Source organism: Odocoileus virginianus, unplaced genomic scaffold (assembly GCF_023699985.2).
Source record: "Odocoileus virginianus isolate 20LAN1187 ecotype Illinois unplaced genomic scaffold, Ovbor_1.2 Unplaced_Scaffold_29, whole genome shotgun sequence".
NCBI classification, from domain to species: Eukaryota; Metazoa; Chordata; class Mammalia; order Artiodactyla; family Cervidae; genus Odocoileus; species Odocoileus virginianus.
Window position 1 is genome coordinate 254,267 of NW_027224291.1, and position 19,297 is coordinate 273,563.

The following is a 19,297-nucleotide window of genomic DNA, read 5'->3' on the forward strand; positions in this document are numbered from 1 at the left end:
CCTAGTTATTCTGGATTTTTAAAAATTTTTTAATTTATTATTTAAAAATTATTATTTCAATATAAATGACTATGGCTCAGATCATGAACTCCTTCATCAGATATGTATTTTGTAAACATTTTCTCCAGTTATTCTCTTTCCATGGGCTTTCACAGAGCAGATTTTAATTTTAATGGACTCCAATTTATCAATTTTTTTTCTTTCACAGATCATATTCTTGGTATAATATCTAAAAAAATTTCCAGGTAGTTCTACACTTCCCTGGTAGTTCAGTGGCTCAGACTCCCTTCTCCCAATGCACAGAGCCTGGGTTCAGTCCCTGGTGAGGGAACTGGATCCCACATGCCACAGATAAGACAATCAAATAATTAAATATTTTTTTAGAAAAATCATCACCAGGAGTTCCCTGATGGTCTAGTGATTAGGATTCAGTGCTTTCACTACCCTGGCTCAGGTTCAGCCCCTGAGCATGGAATTGAGATCATGTAAGCTGAGTAGTGTGGTAAATAGTTATCACCAAAACTGAGGTCTGCTAGATTTTCTCTTATGTTATCTAGAAAAGTTTAACATTTTACATTTAGGTTTGGCCTGTCATCTACTTTTGAAATGGCAACCCTACTCCAGTATTCTTGCCTGGAAAATCCCATGAACAGAGGAGTCTGGTGGGCTATAGTCCATAGGGTTGCAAAGAGTCAGACACAACTGAGAGACTGAGCATGCACTCACACCATCTACTTGATTTAATATTTGCAACATAGGATTTGTGTCTAGATTCATTTTTATTTTGCATGTAGTTGTTTCTGAATTGTTAGTTGAAAAGACAATTCTTTATTAAGTTGTCTTTGCTCCTTCATCAAAGATCAGTTGACTGGATTGGTTTAGGTCCATATCTAGGCTCTTTATTCTGTTCCATTGATCTATTTATTTATTCTTCACCAATACCATACTGTCTTGATCACTGTAGTTTTATAACAAATCTTGAAGCTAGAAAATGTCAGACCTTCACTGAAGACCTTGTTCTTCAGTGGTGGTGGTGGTGGTTTAGTTGCTAAGTCATATCCAACTCTTGTGACCCCATGGACTGTAGCCAACCAGGCTCCTCTGTCCATGGAATTTTCCAGGAAGAAATACTGGAGTAGGTGGTCATTTCCTTCTCCAGGTTGTTCTTCAGTATCCTGTTGGTTATTTTGCATCTTTCAATATACTTTAAAATCAGTTTATCAATATACATAATATAACTTGCTGGAATTTTTACTATATCCTCCAAAGAATGAGTTCATTTAATCTAAGTAATCAAATTTGTGGGCTTACCTGACTAGAGAGCCTGCAGACCAGAACTACTGAGACTGCATGCTGCCACTACTGAAACTCAGTGCCTAGAGCTGGGTCAAGAGAAGCAACAAGAGAAGCCACACAAAAAAGGAAGCCCACACACAGAAAAGAAGAGGAACCCCAGCTTACCACAACTAGAGATGCCTCCAGGTAGGAACAAAGACTGAGGGCAACCAAAAATAAAGAAATGAATAAATTGTTTTCCAAAAAAAGTGGAAGAGAGAGACATAAGAAGGTGAGAATCAGAGAAGATGTGACAAGGGAAGCAGAGATTAGAGTAATGCAATTGCTGGCTTTGAAGATGAATGGGGTCCAGAGTTAAGGACTGTGGGCCACCTCTAGAAGCTAGAAAAAGCAAGAAAAAGAATTGTCTAAGAGAATTTCCAGAAGGAACACAGACTTGCCAACAGCTTGGTTTTAGTCCAGTGAGAGCCTTTTTAGATTTCTGATTTACAAAACTGCAAGACAAGAATTTTGTGCTAAGCCACTAAGTTTCTGACATGAGGGCAATTGTACAGTAGTTTGAGCATTCTTTGGCATTGCCTTTCTTTGGGATTGGAATGAAAACTGACCTTTTCCAGTCCTGTGGCCACTGCTGAGTTTTCCAAATTTGCTGACATATTGAGTGCAGCACTTTAACAGCATCATCTTTTAGGATTTTAAATAGCTCAGCTGGAATTCCATCACCTCCACTAGCTTTGTTCATAGTAATGCTTCCTAAGGCCCACTTGACTTCACACTCCAGGATGTCTGGCTCTAGGCGAGTGAGTGACCACACCATCATGGTTATCCGGGTCATTAAGACCTTTTTTGTATAGTTCTTCTGTGTATTCTTGCCACCTCTTCTTAATATCTTCTGCTTCTGTTAGGTTCTTGTCATTTCTGTCCTTCATGGTGCCTATCTTTGCATGAAATGTTGGTATTTCCAATTTTGTTAAAGAGATTTCTAGTCTTTCCCAGTCTATTGTTTACCTCTATTTCTTTGCATTGTTCACTTAAGAAAGCTTTATTATGTCTCCTTGCTATTGCCTGGAAATCTGCATTCAGTTGAGTATATATTTCCCTTTCTTCTTTGCCTTTCTTAGCTATTTGTATGGCCTACTCAGACAACCATTTTGCTTTCTTGCATTTCTTTTTCTTTAGGATGGTTTTGCTCACCACCTCCTGTACAATGTTACGAACCTCCATCCATAGTTCTTCAGGCACTCTGTTCATCATATCCGATCCCTTGAATCTAACTGTCACCTCCACTATATCATCATAAGGGATTTGATTTAGGCCAAATGGCTTAGTAGTTTTCCCTAATTTCTTCAATGTAAGCCTGAATTTTGCAGTAAGGAGTTCATGATTTGAGCTATAGTCAGCTCCAGATCTTGTCATTGCTGACTGTATAGAGCTTTGCCATCTTCGACTGCAAAGAATATAATCAGCCTGATTTTGGTATTGACTGGTGATGTCCATGTGTAGAGTCTTCTCTTGTATTGGTGGAAGAGGGTGTTTTCTATTACCAGGGCATTCTCTTGCCAAAACTCTGTTAACCTTTGCCTTGCTTCATTTTGTACTCCAAGGCCAAACTTGCCCATTACTCCAGGTATCTCTTGACTTCCTACTTTTGCATTCCAGTCTCTTATGATGAAAAGGACATCTTTTTTTGGTGTTAGTTCTAGAAGGTCTTGTAGGTCTTCATAGAACCATTCAACTTCAGCTTCTTTGGCATTAGTGGTTGGGGCATAGACTTGGATTACTGTGATGTTGAATGACTTGCCTTGAAAACAAACTGAGATCACTCTGTTATTTTTGAGATTGCACTCAGGCACTGCATTTTGGACTCTTGTTGACTATGAGGGCTACTTCATTTCCTCTAAGGGATTCTTGCCTACAGTAGTAGATATAATGGTCATCTGCATCAAACTTACCCATTCCTGTCCATTTTAGTTCACCACTAGCAAGGTGATGCTCTTCAAGCTATGCTTCAGCAGTATGTGAACCAAGAATCTGCAGATGTACATGCTGAATTTAGAAAAGGCAGAGGAACCAGAGATCTTATTTTCTTGGGCTACAAAATTACTATGAATGATGACTACAGCCCTGAAATTAAAAGACCCTTGCTCCTTGGAAGAAAAGCTGTGACAAACCTATACAGCATATTAAAAAGCAGAAACATTGCTTTCCAAAAAAAGTCTATATAGTCAAAGTCATAGTTTTTCACTTCCTAAGTATTTCACCATGCTGGGCATGACCTGAGATGCTGGGAGGACAAAAAAGATCAAGTCCCTCTTCTCATGAAGTTTATCTTCTAGTGGATGGAGACAGATATAAGGCACACAAATAAAAAAAATATGGAAAACAAAACAAAAGTCATGGTTTTTCCAGTAGTAATGTATGGGTGTGAGAGTTAGACCATAAAGAAGACTGAGCACCAAAGAACTGATGATTTTGAATTGTGGTGCTGGAGAAGACTCTTGAGAGTCCCTTGAACTTCGAGGAAATCAAGCAAGTCAATCCTAAAGGAAATCAATATTCATCAGAAGGACTGATGCTGAAGCTGAAGCTTCAGTGTTTTGGCCACGTGATGCAAAGAGCCCACTCATTGGGAAAGACCCTGATGCTGGGAAAGATTGAGGACAGGAAGAGAAGGGGGCGACAGAGGATGAGATGGCTGGATGGCATCACCAACTCAATGGACATGAGTTTGAGCAAACTCCAGGAGATAGTGAAGGACAGGGAAGCCTGGTGTGCTGCAGTCCATGGGTTACAAAGAGTCAGGCACAATTTAGTAACTGAACATCAACAACAATTAAGTTTGTCCTAATTCGTTACAGAAGCAATAGGAAATTAATACAATTATCAAAATTCATCAAACTCTACACTTAAAATGCATGAATCTTATTGTATATAAATGTCTTACCAGAAAAGAGACCTAAGGGACTTCCCAGGTGGTCCAGGGGTAAGACCTCACTCCCAATGCAGGGGGCCCTAACTTGATCCTTGGTCACATGTCACAAGCCACAACTAAGAGTTTGAATGCTGCAAACTAAAACTCCTCATGCCTGCTGCTGCTGCTGCTAAGTCGCTTCAGTCGTGTCAGACTCTGTGTGACCCCATAGACGGCAGCCCACCAGGCCCCTCCGTCCATGAATGAATACATTTTGCTTTAAAGGAAACGTAAGAGAACTGTATTATTGCCTTCTGTTTTGAACAGCTAGCTACACAGAAGTTGATGTGATCAGAGTCATCACAGAGTTCCTAAACCAAGCCATGGGAATCAGAGAAAACCCAGCCCTTGATTGGCCAGAGATCACTACAGGAAACAGGAATAACCACTGGAGACATTCTTTGTGATTCTAGCAATTTTATTTTCACATTGTTTCCTCAAACATCATTTGGTCACTGTATTAACTAATATTATGTAATAGCATGTCAGGCACAAGGTTTCAAAAAGTATTAAAGAGGCTCTTCTGCTGAAAAATTCATTAAGTCCCCTACATACAAATAACTTCCATTACAGGAGTGCATCCATAAGTCCAGTTTGTTCACAAAGTTAGCCTAGGTACCCAACTAACACAATCAGCTATATAGTACTGTACTGTAATAGGTTTATAATACTTTTCACACAAATAATACATAAAAAACAAACAAAAAATAGACATTTTAATCTTACGGTAGAGTAGTACAATACAACAGCTGGCATACAGGGGCTGGCATGGAGTGAACAGGCAAGAAGAGTTACTGACTGGAGGAGAGAGAGGGGCTGGGAGATGGCAGAGCTGAAAGATTGTCAGCGATAGGAGACGGAGGGCAAGGTGCAGTGTCACTCATGCCTAACATTGGAGACATAAGTTCTGATTCCTTGCTGAATTCAGTTCTATCTACCCTCTTTTAAAAGATGATCCAGTGATGTCTGGGTAGTAGCTCCTTTTTTTCTCACCATAAATGACATGGTAGCACAGTATTTCTTTCTGAACGGCTGCTATATCCTTTGTGTAGTGTCGGGAGGCGCCGGGACGTGCCCAGGCTGTGACAAGGTCATGGGACGAGAAAGGAAGGCAGCTCCTCCCCTCGGGGTCGCCCCGGGGACCCAGTTTGTCCCCTTTCTCTTTCTGTCTTACTGTTATTGTGCTTTCTACTAAATCTTGGAAATGTAATATGTAGTAATCAGGCCTCCCCGGAATAGCCCAAGCCGAGGGTATGGCTATGGGCAGAAATAAGGAAAAGGCCACAGGCATAGTTTGGCTGCTTGCTTAGAAGATTATAATGTTCTAGATTAGAAAAGAGTAGAGACATTTAGATTCAGAAGTAGATGTACTGCTTCAGTTTACTTGCTCTTTGGTCAAGAGGGTTTTCATTGTTGCTATTTCAGTGCTGCTATTTGTCCACTGTTTCCATTCCCTTAATAAACATAGAATATTATGGGTATTTTTGTAGAATTAGAAAATGTGTAACATAGGATTTCAATAGTATAAAAGATTTATATTAACCAGCCTCACTGCCATTACCTCACTATTAATAGAGGTGTTTTGCTGCTTCATAGTTAAAGATTGTAGACTGAGGTTTTGTGGTCTTAGACAAAGAAAAATATCAGGTTTTACATGGTACTATTCTCAGAAATGTCAAACATGTTTTTGTAACCCTTCCCATGTATTGTTTTATTATCCAAAGAATTCATACTATATCTGGAATCTATGGAACATTGTTTTTGTCAGAGTGAAAATGTTAGGCCATTGAGGCAAGAAGACTATGTACAGGACATTCAAGGAAAAAACCCTGTAATCGGGATTGTTCCAGATGAAGTCATTGGAAAAGATATGAGGGAAAATATTGACAGGAGTATGAAACCAACATCTGATGTAACATGGGGTGATGGTAAGAGGGAGGCAAGAAAAAAATTCTATATAATCTGAGCTGCTAAAAAATAAACAGACGAGTTCTTGCATTGCAACCAGAGTCCGTGCACTTCTTTTTGCCGAAGCCATTCATCCCTTGGGTATTCCTGGACCCGCCGGGGCTGGACTCTGGCAGTGAACCATTATAGATTCGAGTCCTGTGTTCAAAAGCTAACTTTCAGTTCAGTCGCTCAGTCATGTCCGACTCTTTGCGACCTCATGAATCGCAGCACTTCCTCAAATAAAGGAGGAGGTCCAAATAAAGGAGGTCTGCCTTGCCATTTCCTGCATCATGAATCACTTCAGTTCTTCAGTTACTTCATCCTCTTATCTCTCTTCTTCCTTTTTCTGGACCTCCCATTCCTGGTGCTTCTTAGCGGTACTGGATACATCAGTGATGCTTTTACACTTGCTTCTGGACATCCTGGACTTGGAAGAAAGATACTGTACTCCATACAGTACTGTACAATAAAGTACACAAAAGCATGACCAGTTGTAGAGGATGCACGCATGTGACAATGTAAGCCAGACAAGTGAACTAACTCATATGACTGGACAAGTGAATGCATGTTGGCATTTTTGAAAGTTCTGCAACTTGAAGATTCATATGTAGATTTACTATTGCTGGGGCAACCTCTTTTCCTTTTTCTTCTCTAACTATGCTCATGGGGCTTTCCCATAGCTTGACTTTTGCCTTTGTTCTTACCTCTGCCCGTATCTGTCTTTCACCATATATATCCAAGACTTTCTCCCTTATTTCCTTCAGGTTTCTGCTTAAATGTCACTGCTTAGACAGGCCTTCTCTAACAACCTTATATCACATAGCACTCCCAGCATATTCCCTGGTATCCTTGATCCCTCTTATCCTATTTTTGTTTTTCGCTATAAACTTATTATCACTTTGTCTAACTTATATATAAATATATTTATGTTCAGTTGTTCATTGCTTATTTCTCCCTACTAGAACTTAGGTTCTAGAGAATAGAGATTTGATTTTTTTTTTTCCACTACAGTAATCTCAGCATCTAGAGTGGATCTGGCAAAAAGCAGGCATCAAGTATTTGCTGAATGGCTGCCTTTGAGAAAAAGTGTACAGGAGAGAGAGTGGATTTGATTTTGATGATTTCCCCATGTGTTGCTGTTACAGACTTGCAGGAATGTCTAGACAGAAATATCCAGTAGGCAGTAGGATGCATAAGTCTTGATTCAAATGAGGGGATTGGATGGGAAAGAAATCTTAAAATCATCATTATTTGGAAAGATGCTGTAATTAAGGGAATGAATATAATACAAGGAATGTGTATATCAGTAGGTAAGAAAAAAATTGAGATGAAACTGTGGGCTATAACCATCTGTAAGAGACAAAGGAGAAGGAGGGCCCTGTGAAACAATGAAATCCAGGAGAGACTGGATAAAAGTAGAGCAACATACGATCATTTATTTCAGACACAGCCTCCAGATGAATGTCGTTTTTCCAAACAAGGTCGTTTATTTTCTGATGAAATTAGGAAGAAATACATACCCAGCCACCTATGTTTCATTGCAGGGGGAGATAAATTTCTGTTTCCTAGTCTGGTTTATGTAAAGTAGGTGGTGGGGCTTGACCCAAGCACATTTATATTGCACAGATGAAGTTCAGCAACCTCACTGCAGATCCTGTGGAACTCAACCTTAAGATGCCTGCGCGTAGCTTCTGGTCATTCGTGAGCCCCTGTGACAGCGGCAGGAAACGGCAGAGCGCAAGACCCAGGTTGTCCTCGTCCGTGCTCAGTTCCCAAAGATTTGAGAAATGGTTTTATACTAGGAGCGAGGAAAGGATGAGGGAGGCTCATTCGAAGCTTTACAACCTGACTTTAAGATCTCCTGACAGAGGAGACTCGAATGAATATGCTTGAATGGGCTCAATTTGCCTCCTTTCGGCTTGTGATTTCTTTGTGTTTGAAAACGACCAAATATTCTCCTTAATCATGGGAATATCTGCGTTCTCACCTTGGAAAACGTAACAGCCTCTTTTTAGCTTTTATCTTTAAAGAGGAGGGAAGGAACGCATTAGAGTGAAAAGAGACTGAAACCATAAAGGGAAGAAAACATGCTCCAGGTGAGGCTCGAACTCACAACCTCGGCATCACCCGCACATATACTGCTGTATAAGTACCGCGCGCTAACCGATTGCGCCACTGGAGCATGCTTTCCCTTCGCTCTCGGCGCGCACTCTACAGAGCCACGAGCGACCGGCGCGCCGGATCCCTGAGACAAGCAGAGCGGGAACGCGCCACACTGCTGGGGACCCTCTTCTCTCCACCCTCCTCAGCCATGGCTGGCCTGGCAGAGACACTTTGATCGAGACACTTCCATCTCTCCCGCAAGCGTGTTTGTGATCCTTTCTCTGGGCCAGCGAGGATCAGCATTTCCCAGGGGTTCAGGGATGCTCCTTTCAGAAGCCCCGAGAGAAAGTTGAGGAGAAAGGACCGGCGGACTCTGGTTCCCCCTCGCCTTGACTCCAAGAAGGGAACGATTACCGTGGAAGACAAGGGCTATTTGACTGAGGCATGGCATCACCGCGCACCGCCTGGCTGGTCCGTGATGCTTCCTACCAGATCAGGACCCAGAGAAGCAGAGCCAGCCCAGTCCTGGCCCCGCGGGTTTCCCAGCACCCGCTGCGCTTCTGGCGGAACTATCCACCTTGCTGTCCAGCATCTCCAGGCTGTGCCTCCAGGTCCCCCTAAATCCTTCCCGAGCCTGCTTGCAAACCTCATTTGAAGTCATACAGCCAGCTGGTCCGGCATCTCCTGCGGGAAAACCACCAGAGCGGAAACGGCTCCTTTGGGCCGCGTGTTACATACGGAGATTAAGGTGGTGTCCCCCACCCCCACTCCCACCCTGCTCCTCCACCAGCTTTGACCTTTTTTCGAGGTTCATTGCAGGTAGTTGGCTTCTACAACCCAGTATAGTAGAGGCAAACCCAGTTTGCCCACCCACTATCTTCATTTTCTGCCTGGGGCATCTCATTACAAAGGCCAATTTTGTTTGTTAGTGTGCTTGTTTGTTTTGGGCGTAGGGTAATCGCAGCTGGTACATACACACCAGATATGAGGCTTTTAGGCTTTTGTGGAAGAATTCCTGTCAGTGAGAAGGAGAATTGTGTAAATAATGGAATAGCCTGACTATTCCTGTCCACACGGGACTTAACAAACAGGACTGAGAGTACTAGACCAGTGACCAAATATCTCCATTCAGATGCAGGAAGGAGTGCGAGGGGAGAGACCTGTTTCCATATCTCGGCGTCTGTTGCATTGCTGTACTGGATCATTACGTGTTTTTTAAACACACCTTAAAGTAAGGAGCAGTGAGAAACAACATAGCCCTTTAGTAATGACCATCTTACTACATGATCTTCTCCTACATTCCCACTACACAGGCCTGGAGCTCTGCCTGAACCCCTAGAGGGCATTCATCTAAACAACAATAGCAGCGACAAGTTGGATGGAGCTTATCATGGGCCAGACATTTTTCTAAGTGATTTATATAAACCACATCTTAGCATCATGTGCTGTGTTCCAAGTCTGAATCTAGACAAGAAGAACTAGTATCTTCAGAACTATTCTTAAGAGATGAAAACTTACAAGACTCACAATATGTCACTAGATATTAAACTGACTTTCATTAACACAACGTCAGCATTATAAGCATAAAATCATGGTGCACGAAGGAAAATGTAGATAGAAATCTAAGTGCTTGGAATTGTTAACGTTAAAAAAAAAAAAAAAAAAACACTTCTGATTTCTGCCTGCTCTTCTTTCTATGGAAGTCTGGCCTGCACCCGCCACAATTTGGGTTCCCTTGCCCTGCAACTTCATCTTGAGTTTCAATTGAGGGAGCAAAGAGAAGGAGAGAAGACTGAAAGTTTGGAGTATCTCTCTCTCTGGATTCCTTTCTCTGGGTCAACTTGATTTAGTTCATCAAAGTGGATGTTTCCTTCAAATTCCAGATAATTATCCAAAACTGAATTTGCTGGATCATATGGTAGTTCTCTTTTCAATTTTTTTAGAAGCCTCCATGCTGTTTTCCATAGTGAGTGCATAAATTTACATTTCCACTTACAGTGCAGAAGGGTTTCCTTTTCTCCACACCCTCACCAACACTTGTTATTTCTTGTCTTCTTGATAATAATTCCCTTATATAATTGACATACTTAGACCATTAATATTCAGAGTAATTAATGATGTGTTTGGATTAATACTTACTAAGTCATTATTGGCTTCTATTTACTACCCTTGTTCTTTCTTCCTACTTTTGTCATCTACACTTTTCAGGTTTTAATTGTGCATCTATATGATTCTATTTTCTCTTCTATCTTAGCATACAGTTACGTTTCTTTTAGTTTTTTCAGTAGTTTGCAATATATATTTACAATGAATCCAAGTCTACTTTCAGATAACACTAATAGCACTATATCATGTCCTGAATAGTGTGAGTACCTTATAACAACAAAATAATCCCAATTCCTCTCTACTGTACCTTGTATCATTGCTGTCATTCATGTCACATATATATAGACATACACAAGCAAATATACATAGAGAGAGGTGTGTGGTATATAAATAAGCATACATAATCAAATACTTAGTTAATACTATTATATTGAACAAACCGTTATAGAGTAAATCAATTAAGAATAAGAAAAATACAAGTTTTTATTTTACCTTCACTTTTCTCCTTCAGTGCTTTTCCTTTGTCTATATAGACCTGAATTTCTGACCTTTATTTTTTTTTTCCATTCTTCTTAAGAAGTCCTTTTAGCAAGTTTTTTGTTTGTTTGATTGTTTTTGCAAGGCAGGTCTTTTAGCAACAGATTCCCTAAAGTTTTGTTGGTCTTAGAAAGTATTTTAGTTGCTTCTGAAGGATAACTTTGCAGGGTACAAAATTCTGGGTTTGTTTTTTTTTTTTTCCCGTCAAAATTTTAAATATTTAACTTCACTGTCTTCTTGCTTGCATGGTGTCTGAGGAGCAGTCTGATATAATTCTTATCTCTGGTTCTGTATGGGTAAGATGTTTTTCCCTCTAACTTCTTTCAGGATTTTATCTTTTCTTTTCTGTAGTTTAAAAATTAAGTGGCTAGTTGTAGTCTTGTTATGTATTCTTGGTGTTCTCTGAGCTTCCTCAACCTGTGGTTAGGTGTCTGACATTAATTTTAGGAAAATTCCCAGGCATTATTCTCTCAAATATTTCTTCTCTTACTTTCTCTCTTCTCCTTCTCGAGTTCCCCTTACTTACATGTTACATCTTTTCTAGTTGTACTGCAGCCTTTGAACACTCTGTTCTTGTTTTTTTCAGTCTTTATTCTCTTTGCTTTTTCAGTTTTTGAGTTTCCTATTGTATCTTGCTCTGAGATACAATATGAAACAAGATATGACTCTTGTCTTCAAGGAAGCTTAGACTCCATTAGGTAAGTATGATAAAATCGATAATTACAATATCTCTTTAGGCTTATAGCACCTAAGTTAGTCAGGACTACAGGTTACAACAAATTGAATCACAATAGAAATTGGTTTATTAAAAGGCTTGTTGTTGTTCAGTCATTAAGTCGTGTCCGACTCTGCGATCCCATGGACTGCAGCACGCCAGGCTTCTCTGTCCTTCACTGTCTCCCAGAGTTTGCCCAGACTCAGGTCCGTTGAGTCACCGACGCTGTCTAACCATTTCATCCTCTGCGGCACTTTCTCCTTTTGCCTTCAATCTTTCCCAGCACCAGGGTCTTTTCCAAGGGGTCGGCTCTTCACATCAAAAAGCTTGTACTGGTATTAACTGTATTGGTGGCATTTCAAATGAAGTTTTCCGCACCTGAATTTCAGATATCAAGAATTCATATATCACAACAACTTTATTTGTGTCTTGTGTTTTCTCTAAAAGCAGCGGCCCAAGGCTCCAGTGAGATTCGAACTCACGACCCCTGGTTTACGAGACCAGTGCTCTAACCCCTGAGCTACGGAGCCCCAGTAGTTCAACTCTTAACTCCTTGTCTTAAAGCAGATTATATACTGAAATCGTTAGGGTTTCATTGCTTTATTTTGATTGGTTTCTGGAAAATTTGACACCCTATTATCAACCCCTTTTCGATTTTCTGATCTGTGTTCAAACAAATTCCCTCACTCTCTGATAGTTTTAACATCATGCTCGATTGGCTTTTGACAAAGGAAATACAGGACCCTAATCCACCTCTGAGAGTTTTGCCTGAAAATCCAGAGCAGTCGAGGGTCAGAGGTTGCACGTTGACGAGAGTGGGGAATGAACAGCTTGCCCATCCGCTAAGACGCGAGGTTTCCGGGTGAGGGCTGCGGGGACTTGATTTTAGTAACAGTCACGCCCTCTGCTCTGCAGTATATTCCGCACTGATTTTCCAGGCTTCATTTCTTAGAGCCTTGGGTGAAAACACCCGAGATCTGTCTCAAATTCCTCGATATCAGTTATCAGAAGGAAGACTGAGATTTGAGGATAAGGAAGAGGTCAGCAGGAACAAGAAAATGGAGCGACCTCCCTGAAACTGAAGCCGAAGAGAGGCTCTGCCTGGTTGTAGCCTTGTCTTTGAGGCTGAAATACCTTTTAAAGCCTGGATCCAGGGCGTAAAGAAAGTGCTATGTTTCCCCTTCCCCACTGGGTATGGCTGAAATCCAAATAGAAAAACTCTGTCTAAAGAAGCTGTGGCAAAGATATCAGAAAATTTGTTAATTTCCACCCAGGTAAAGGAACTGCGTGGAGAAGGAAACGGCAACCCACTCCAGTCTTCTCGCCGGGGAAATCCGATGGACAGAGGAGCCTGGCAGTCCACGGGGTCACAAAGAGTCAGACAGGAGTGCACTGAGCACCCAAAGTCACACACATATAAATATGAGCACACTGATCCCTGAGTCAGACACTGAACACACGAAAGGGCTGCGAGGGTCTCTCTCTCACACACACACACACACAATCTGTTTAAGGACTCAGCTCAGACCAGCAACAGCAATAATGTAAAGAGACCTGGTGAGGAAGAGAACTCAACTACTAGGTCTCCAGTCCCAGATCAGAGACCCTGTGCTCCTGACACAAAGCAAGGATTGTTTTCCTGTCTACTTTTCAGGGTTTGATAGCTGGCTCATTAAAAAATAACTCTTAATTTAAAACAAAAAGCAAAACCAAAAGCAACTCGACTACTGGCAAATTCAAGTAACTCATTAAAAACAACTCAGCAAAATAAGATTCATTGGTGAAGTGGGGAATCCAGTTTCTATGCTTTGGTCCCAATCTGGAATACAGCTCTCCCATCATTCAGAGGAGAAGCTGCAGAATCTATGAAAAGCTAGCCAGCCTACTCTCTTAAAAGTCTCACTGGGTAAAAAGGTAACACACTCTACCTCCCTCTCTCCAAAGTCATATATGGGCAAAATAATGTTCCTATGACCTCAGTTCAGTCGCTCAGTCGTGTCCGACTCTTTGCAGCCCCATGGACTGCAGCACGCCAGGCTTCCCTGTCCATCACCAGCTCCTGGAGCTTGCTCAAACTCATGTCCATTGAGTCAGTGATGCCATCCAACCATCTCATCCTCTGTTGTCCCCTTCTCCTCCTGCCTTCAATCTTTCCCAGCATCAGGGTTTTTCCAATGAGTCAGTTCTTCACATCAGGTGGCCAAAGTATTGGAGCTTCAGCTTCAGCATCAGTCCTTCCAATGAATATTCAGGACTGATTGATTTCCTTTAGGATTGACTGGTTTGATTTCCTTGCAGTCCAAGGGACTCTCAAGAGTCTTCTCCAACACCACAATTCAAAAGCATCAATTCTTTGGCACTAAGCTTTCTTTATGATACAACTCTCACATCAGTCACCATCTACAGTGATTCTGGAGCCCAAGAAAATAAACCGTCTCTCACTGTTTCCATTGTTTTCCCATCTATTTGCCATGAAATGATGGGACCAGATGCCATTATTTTAGTTTTTTGAATGTTTAGTTTTAAGCCAGCTTTTTTTTTCCTTTCTTTTTTTTTTTCCATTTATTTTTATTAGTTGGAGGCTAATTACTTTACAACATTGCAGTGGTTTTTGTCATACCTTGAAATGAATTAGCCATGGATTTACATGTATTCCCTATCCCGGTCCCCCCTCCCACCTCTCTCTCCTCCCGATCCCTCTGGGTCTTCCCAGTGCACCAGGCCCGAGCACTTGTCTCATGCATCCAACCTGGGCTGGTGATCTGTTTCACCCTAGATAATATACCTGTTTCGATGCTGTTCTCTTGAAACATCCCACCCTCGCCTTCTCCCACAGAGTCCACAAGTCTGTTCTATACATCTGAGTCTCTTTTTCTGTTTTGCATATAGGGTTATCATTACCATCTTTCTAAAGTCCATATATATGTGTTAGTATACTGTAATGGTCTTTATCTTTCTGGCTTACTTCGCTCTGTATAATGGGCTCCAGTTTCATCCATCTCATTAGAACTGATTTAAGCCAGCTTTTTCAATCTCTTCTTTCACTTTCATCAAGGGGCTCTTCAGTTCCTCTTCGCTTTTTGCCATAAGGGTGATGTCATCTGCATATCTGAGGTTACTGATATTTTTCTTGGCAAACTTGATTACGGTTTGTGCTTCATCAGACTGGCATTTCACCTGATGTAGTCTGCATATATAAGTTTTTAAAAAGCAGGGTGACAATATACAGCCTTGATGTACTCCTTTCCTGATTTGGAACCAGTCTGTTGTTCCATGTCCAGTTCTAACTGTTGCTTCTTGACCTGCATACAGATTTCTCAGGAGGCAGGTCAGGTGGTCTGATATTCCCATCTCTTTAAGAATTTTCCACAGTTTGTTGTGATCCATACAGTCAAAGGCTTTAGTGTAGTCAATGAAGCAGAAGTAGATGTTTTTCTGGAATTCTCTTGCTTTTTCTATGATCCAATGGATGTTGGCAGTTTGATCTCTTATAACTTAGAGTGTTATAAACAAAAATATAGAGAAACACAACAAAACAGGAAATGGACATATTAATGAAGTTGAGAGTGAGGGGAATGAAAGAAACGTGAGGTCAATTTTATCATTGTTACTCATCAGTAACTTCCTAAACTTCTTGGATGAAGAGTCTTCCTCCCGCCTTCTGGAGGAGTCAGTTTGTTCAGATTCTCCATAATCCTAAACTTGCCTGTCCAGGAGGGCCTCTCTGCTGAAGCTCCGCCTCATCACCTGAACATCAGAGAAGAAAGGGATGTGGTCTCAAGAAAGATCAGAAACTCCCAGAAAGTCTGTGATTTGCAGTTTTCACAGATTTCATCCTGTATTTAGGTATAGTATTCACCTCTGATTTTCTTGCACCTAAAGAAATGTATAAGCTCAGTGAAATATGGTGAGACAGGCAACAGGAAGAAACTGTCTTCAGGACTTTTCAGTAAGTCTTCTCAAGGTCTTTCCAGTTTCTGTCTGCTGTCCAGCCCCAAAGTCACTTGCTATAGAGTTTGTTCCCATTTTTAGGTAACAAAATTTGCATTATCCACTAGTCCTCATGAATTTACTGTCTCTCAGTCCCAAGTTCACCCTTTTTGCCTGCTTTGTGGAAATGGTATGAATCCTTTAAATAATTTTCTTTTAACTGGCACCAAAGCTCTGCAGTAGAGAATAGTGGAGAATCATTGCAGGAGGAAAGATTTGCATCCTGGTTCCCATGCAGTTCTTGGCCTGCTGCTTCCCCAGGGCCTACCTTCTACACAGGCATGGCTTCTGCCTGCTTCAGGCTCCAGCAGCCAGCAGCAGCCACTAACTTCCCCCCGGCGGGCATCCCCATTGAGTGTTTTCTAGTGGAGAACTCTCAGTGAGAGACCTCTCTAGGAAGAGTTTTCCAAGAAGTACTGGAAGAATGATCTTCAGCAAGTTCCAGAGGGCAGATTTCAAGCAAGTTCTGCTGGCACAACCCCACAGAAATTTCTTTGCTCTTCAGTGAATCATGCCCAAGCCTTCCCTATCAAGGTCTGGCTCTTAGCTAGGGGTAGGATGAAGTATAAAGGGCTCTTCCTTCTGTGCTTTATCTCAGCTATGGGTGAGGGGCACTTCCTAAGGTGCTTTAGCAGCCCTAAGGATAGTGATTTGCTATTCTTATATTTGTCAGTATTCTTTTTACTTTTTGCTCATCAATTCCTTGTTTCTCCAACCCCATCTTTAGTTAACAATTTCATATATTACACTTTCCCTATTCATTATAAGCAATATACTTTCTGGGGATATAATGTACAACTTGACAACTGTAGTTAACAATACTGTATTGTATATTTGAAAGTTACTAAGAGAGTAGATCTTAAAAGTTCTCATCACAAGGAAAAACAATTTGTAACTTTGTGAGGTGATAGATGTTAATTAAACTAATTATGGTAATCATTTTGCAGTATATACATATATCAAACCATTATGTTGTATACCTTAAACTTATATAGTATTATATGTCAAATATATCTCAATTAAACTAGAAAAATAAATAAACAACTTTCCCTGTCGTTGTTGGTTCTTTTCTCCTGATTGGACCAAGACTGATCCATACCTAACTATTGCTACATAACAAACCATAATAAAACTTAATGGCTTATTTAACACCTATAATTTATTTGGGTTCTACAGATTTGTTGGTTCTCACAGAGTTTGGACAGAGCACAGTGGGGACAGTTTGTCTCTGCTCCATGATTTCTGGAAACTCAAGTGGAAGACTATAAGACCAGTGGGAGGAAATCATCTGAAGAATAGGTTACTCAAATATATGGCAGTTGTTGCTGGTTGTGGGCTGGAGTCCTCAGGTATTTTCCATGTGGTGTCTCCCTGTAGCTTAGTTTGGGCTTCCTTACAGTATGGTGGTTGGGTTCTGGGGACAAATGTCTTGAGAGAAAAGTATTGAAAGTTTCTATCACCTTTTACAACATAGCTTTGGAAAGTCATATAGCATCCCTTCCATAGCAGGCACAGGTCTATCCAGATTCAGGGGGAGGGAGCATAGACCCCCACCTCCAGAAGGAATGTCTCAAAATTGCATTAAAAGAAAAATACATGACATGAGATATATTGGTATAGCCGTTTTTAGAAAATACAATCTATGACAGGTTTTTGTCTTAATGTCTTAATTCTAACCACTTAGAAGCCTCTATTTCCTTAGATTTCATTTATCCAAAGTTCCCTGGACTTATAAAAAAAATTTTGAGACATTAAAATAAGTTTGCATTAATATTAAACAGGTGTCTAGGGAACATATTACCCAGAGGTTCATGAAATATTGACTGTGCTGGGCCCTGCAAGAATTGGTATGTTAAAGAAAATTGAATTATGGCATATTTCAGTTGTGATTTCTTGCTTACGTTACATTTTCATAATATCCATTTTCAAGTACCCCAAATATTTTAAACCTGTTTTCAGAGGTTTTCATTTCTACAAAAAGTACATAAATAGACTTCAAAGGTGTATAGAAATATACCTATGCTTCAAGCTATAGAAAACAATGCAAAAATTCAACATATGTTTATGTTAAAATACACACTCAATATTGCATACTTTGTAAACATACTATTATTATAGAGAAAAATGATCACAATAAAAAGAGTAAAATTTACAAAAAATAACATTATTTTTAAGAGATGTTTCCCATTTGCATTAGGGTAATTGATGAGAAAATTACAAATTTAAAAGTGATAATTCTCTAATTTAAGTGTCCTATAGATTTGGACCTTCACAGGCTAACCATAGAAACTTGGTGATACTCCAAGTTACTGGAGGTTTTCATTTCTTCTCTCCTTTAATCCCAAAGTAATCATTGCAACAAAAGCATTTTATTTTTTTCCCCTTTGTCTATTTCATTTTTCATCACTTAAACATATTTTTCACTCATATAAATGTAAACATCATGTTTCAGAATTGCTGCGGTCACCCCAGAGGGGTAGTATTTCCTGGGAAGCCTCTGAGAACTCTAGAGAGAAGAAAGGCAAGATTATTACTGAAGAGCACAGGCGACCCTGCAGGGCAGAAAACAGTGATGGGTGGAATGGATGATTTAAGTACGGCTTCAGGCGATGAAATCGGAGTCTGGGTGGGTTGAGAACAAGGGGAATGACCCTCTCTCGTCCAGAGCAGTGGGGTTGACCATTTATTCACTTAAAGTTTCCACCGATCCTGAGGCAGCATCGAATTGGACCTGCTTAGATGAAGGTTTGAATCACAAAGAAAACAGTGACCCTGGGGTCCAGGTCGCAGGTGGGGTTCCAGGTCGCAGGTGGGGTTCCAGGTCGCAGGTGGGGTTCCAGGCCATAGGAAGAAATTTGTGTGAGGCCGGGTCCCTGTTCTGGCGGGCGGGGGGCGGAAGGCAGGCAACTGGACCCGGAGCTCTGGTGGGTGGGGGTGGGACGGAACCGTGTCTCTCAATACCCTACCACTCTGTCTCCAGGGCAAAAAGAATTAATTATTCAGGTCTTCGTTAACGCTCGTATTCTGCTACCTTTCTGTTTCTCAGTCTCTGAACTCACAACTCCCACCCAGTCCGACAGATTTCAGAAACTTTTCTTCTGGGACGCAGCTATACGCCAGCCCCTCAGAGTCTACAGTAAAACAGTTTCAAACACTAGGGTTAACGTGTCAGGATGGCCGAGTGGTCTAAGGCGCCAGACTCAAGCTTTCGCTTCCCGCCTTTGGGGCTTCTGGTCTCCGAATGGAGGCGTGGGTTCGAATCCCACTTCTGACACATCTACGTTTTGTTCTTACGACGTTCAGATATTTCCGGGTCCTGACCGATATTCGAAAGTGAGAATTCCCAAGTATCGTAACAACTTGTGGTCTTTTCCTTAGTGAGTCAACTGATGAGTCATCCACATTCGGATGTTGGGTGTTTATTGTGAAGAGAATAAATGAAATCCTCACCGCTTTACTGTACACGGAAAAGAATCTGTTACAAAGCTCTCACGAAGTATTTCCTTTTCATCTTCTTATGTCACCTCTAAAATCTAAGAGGGTAAGTTCTTCAAGACTATGACACTGCTGAAAATATTTTAAGGTTATCAAAAGGAAATGCTCATACTGTTAAAACTGAGTAAAATTGA

The 19,297-nt window shown here is 40.9% G+C and overlaps 3 non-coding genes across 3 annotated transcripts; 1 reads left to right on the forward strand and 2 right to left on the reverse strand.

Moving 5' to 3' along the window:
* Positions 1-8,305: 8,305 nt before the first annotated feature.
* TRNAI-UAU (transfer RNA isoleucine (anticodon UAU)) lies at positions 8,306-8,399 on the reverse strand. Its single transcript has 2 exons — positions 8,362-8,399; positions 8,306-8,341 (listed from the first exon to the last, which is right to left on the reverse strand). It is a non-coding gene; the product is annotated as a tRNA-Ile (tRNA).
* Positions 8,400-12,135: 3,736 nt separating this feature from the next.
* Positions 12,136-12,208, reverse strand: TRNAT-CGU (transfer RNA threonine (anticodon CGU)). The gene has a single exon. It is a non-coding gene; the product is annotated as a tRNA-Thr (tRNA).
* A 6,627-nt stretch (positions 12,209-18,835) lies between these two features.
* TRNAL-CAA (transfer RNA leucine (anticodon CAA)) lies at positions 18,836-18,942 on the forward strand. The gene is made up of 2 exons: positions 18,836-18,873; positions 18,897-18,942. It is a non-coding gene; the product is annotated as a tRNA-Leu (tRNA).
* The last annotated feature ends 355 nt before the right edge of the window (positions 18,943-19,297 follow it).